Source organism: Ipomoea nil, unplaced genomic scaffold (genome assembly GCF_001879475.1).
Source record: "Ipomoea nil cultivar Tokyo-kokei standard unplaced genomic scaffold, Asagao_1.1 scaffold2422, whole genome shotgun sequence".
Classification (NCBI taxonomy): domain Eukaryota; kingdom Viridiplantae; phylum Streptophyta; class Magnoliopsida; order Solanales; family Convolvulaceae; genus Ipomoea; species Ipomoea nil.
Window position 1 is genome coordinate 1,622,414 of NW_017618850.1, and position 3,680 is coordinate 1,626,093.

The window sequence follows — 3,680 nt, forward strand, 5'->3', positions numbered from 1 at the left end:
AAGAACTTTTCTGGAAACAAAGAGCCAAAACCCACTAGTTGAGAGAGGGCGATGCAAACACTCGTTTCTTCCATATGCTATGGACCCGTGTTCTCCATGTGCATGGGGAACAAGCTATACATTTATAATTTCTAGAGATAAAGTCAAATAGGCCTATGTCCAAAAGTAGACCCTTCATTTATAAAAAATTCCAATTGAACCCTTTAACTCATCAAATTAGTGAAATATACCTTTTTACCTGTAACCTTAGGTTAATATTGCCACATGGACTAAAAATAAAAATAAAATAAAAACTTACCTGAAACTCACGCCGGAGACCACTCCATTTCTCCAGCAGTCTAAGTAGCACCAACCCAAGGACCATTTTGGATGGCCAAAGACAGAAGAAGAAGATGGAGTCTCCAATTGCGACGGCGGCCGGAGCTAGAGTTCAGAAATGGGGGCAGTCGAACTGGGCCCTGACCGGCAGAGCTTGTAGCCTCGGATAAGCGGAGACGAATACCACCATCCTTCTCTTTGTTCGCCGCCTCCATACGCCAGAAAGTCATGAAAAAAATCTATCAAAATATGCAAATACACGCAAGAGCCAATTTTCTAAAATTTGAAAAATTTAAAGCTTTCCTATTAGAGCAATTGTAAATATTCACAAAGGATGTTCTCAACACAGTGATCATAGGACGGCGGCCATTTACAGTTGCTCCAATAAAAAAGCTTTAAAATTTTCAAATTTTAGAAAATTGGTCCTTGTGTGTATTTGCATATTTTGACGATTTTTTTCGTGACTTTCTCTGGCATATGGAGGCGGCGAACAAAGAGAAGGATGGTGGCCTTGGTCTTGGCTTATCCGCGGCTAGAAAGCTCTGCCGGTCAGAGCCCAGATCGACTGCCCCATTTATGAAATCTAGCTCCGGCGGCCGTCGCAGTTGGCTCCATCGTCTTCTTTTGTCTCCAGCCATCAATGATGGCTCTTGGGTTGGTGCTGCTCAGACTGCTGGAGCAGTGGAGCAGTCTCCGACGTGAGTTTCAGGGAAGTTTTTATTTTATTTCATTTTATTTTTATTTTTAGTCCACGTGGCAACATTAACCTGAAGGTTACATGTAAAATGGGTAAATTGCACTAATTTGATGAGTTAAAGGGTTCAATTGAAGCTTTTTAGAGATTGAGAGTCTAATTGCTCTTTTAGGTATACTTTGAGGGCCTATTTGACACATATCCCTAATTTCTATACTGTAGATTTATAATTTTAATACTGTAGATTCATAATTTCTAAACTATAGATCCATAATTTCTATACTGTAGATTTATAAAATTTATACTGTAGATTCATAATTTCTATACTGCACATTCATAATTTCTATATTGTATGAATCTACATTATAAATTTATGAATCTACAATATAGAAATTATGAATCTACAGTACATAAATTATGAATGTACTATATAGAAATTATGAATCTACAGTACATAAATTATGAATGTGCAGTATAGAAATTATGAATCTACATTATAAATTTTATGAATCTACAGTATAGAAATTATGAATCTACAGTATAGAAATTATGATTGTACAGTATAGAAATTATGAATGTACAACGTGTTCACCATGCACATGGTGGACACGGGTCCACATCATAACGCTCCATAAAATTTTCATTGGGCCGATGTTGAGATTGATTATTAGGGCCAATTTAATTAATTGGATCACAGAAATTAAATTAAACTGATTAGCCCATTATATTTGGTTTGGGCTAATGAATTACTTAATTAGTTGGTCCAAGCCCATTTTATATTTGGGGTCCGTTTGGAACGCAGGAAATGACTTCTGGAAAATGATTTATGGAAAATGAGTCATTTTCCGGAAAATATTTTCCTTTTCCAGTGTATGGTTGCATTTGGAAAATTGTTTTTGTGTGTTTGGTTCATTTTCTGAAAAATGAGTAGAATTGTATAATTAAATATTTTAATTATTTTATTTAGAATATAAAAAATACATTTTATATGTTTGAAACTTTAAAAAAAAAAAAAGGGCTCGGGTATCCGTTTGGTTTCAGGCGGAATTGGTTTCCGCCAGAAACCTTTAAATTTTTTTTTTTAAAAAAAATGAAACAACAATGACGGAAAATGACTTCTGCCAAATTTTGGTGGAAGTCATTTTCTGCCGAAATGGGCACATTTTCCATTGTCAACGGAAAATGTTTTCCGTTGACTGGATTTTCCAAGTGTTGCCAAACACCAAAAACCCGGAAAATGATTTCCAGAAATCATTTTTCGGGTTTCCAAACACAGCCTTGAATTTGAATTATAATTATAATTTAAATATAATGTAATTCTATTATATTTGAATTAAATAATTATAATTTAATTTGAATTTGAATTAGATTAATAATGAACCTAAACTTGATTTTGGGCAAGGTTTATTTTCTTAAATAAATAAATAATTAATTACTTAATTAAATTGTGGAGTTTGTTGAGGAATGTTGGTTACGTTTTTACTATAAATAGAGCCTTCATTTTCATTCCAAAAGACAATTGGAGATTGGAAGAGTTGAGAGCATTTGAAGAGGTTGAAGGCACGTGAAGACTTGAAGCCATTGTAGGTACTTTGAAGATCTTGAAGTCTTTTGAAGGCGACTTGAAGCTATTGCAGTTACTTTGAAGGTTTTGAAGGCAACTTGAAGCCATTGCAGGTACTCTGATGCTTTGCAGAGTTGATTGTTTCGAAGCTTGACGTTCGCTGTTGAAGATCACGCCAATTGAACCCGGAAGCTACGCCATTTCAATCCCAGAGGCACGCGCCACTTGAATCCTGGAGGCTACACTACTTGAATCCCGAAGGCTACGCTACTTGAATCCTGGAGGCACTTCAGTAGATAACGTTAGTGAAGAGTAAGAGGACCATACAGAGATTTTGTACATGCACCTTGAATTATACATACACTGTAAACGAATTTTGTGAAATATATACAAAGTTTATTTTTTGTGTTTATAGCTTCATTGGAACTACCGTGGGATGGGTGACTCATGAACAGTTATTGAGCTTCTGGACCTAGTGTCCATATATTTACCCAAGTTCTTTTCTTATGGAAAAACTGGTTGGTCACGATTGTGCTGAGAGGGTGCAAGTTAAAATGGGATTTGATGGTTTCTTCTATGTTACCGCGGTGGGTAAGAGTGGAGGCTTAACTTTCTTCTGAAAGTAAAGGAATACAATGAGTATTATTAGCTTCTCCCGAAATCACATTGATGTTGAAGTTACTCTCTAGGGTTCACCATCTTGGAGGTTAACAGGATATTATATGGTTTCTCGGAGAAAATTAGAAGACAAGAATCCTAGAACTTATTAAGAGCGTTGAAGGAAAAGTCTCCATTGCCGTGGGTAAGCGTAGGTGACTTCAATGATTTAATGAAACAAGTAGAGAAACAGGGACCCCATCTACATTCGGAACAACTGATTTTGGGTTTCATTGAGGCTCTTCACGACTATAATCTAAGAGACTCGGAGATGTATGGCTACCCTTTCACCTTGAAGAGGGGATGTGGCACTTCAGCTTTTGTGGGAGAACGCTTAGACCGTGGCGGTCAATGCATGGCAGTGCCAAAGCCCGTAATCTCAATGTGGTTTAGTCATACCATCACAAGGGTAGGATATGCAATCATAGAGAATTTGCAAGGTAGGAC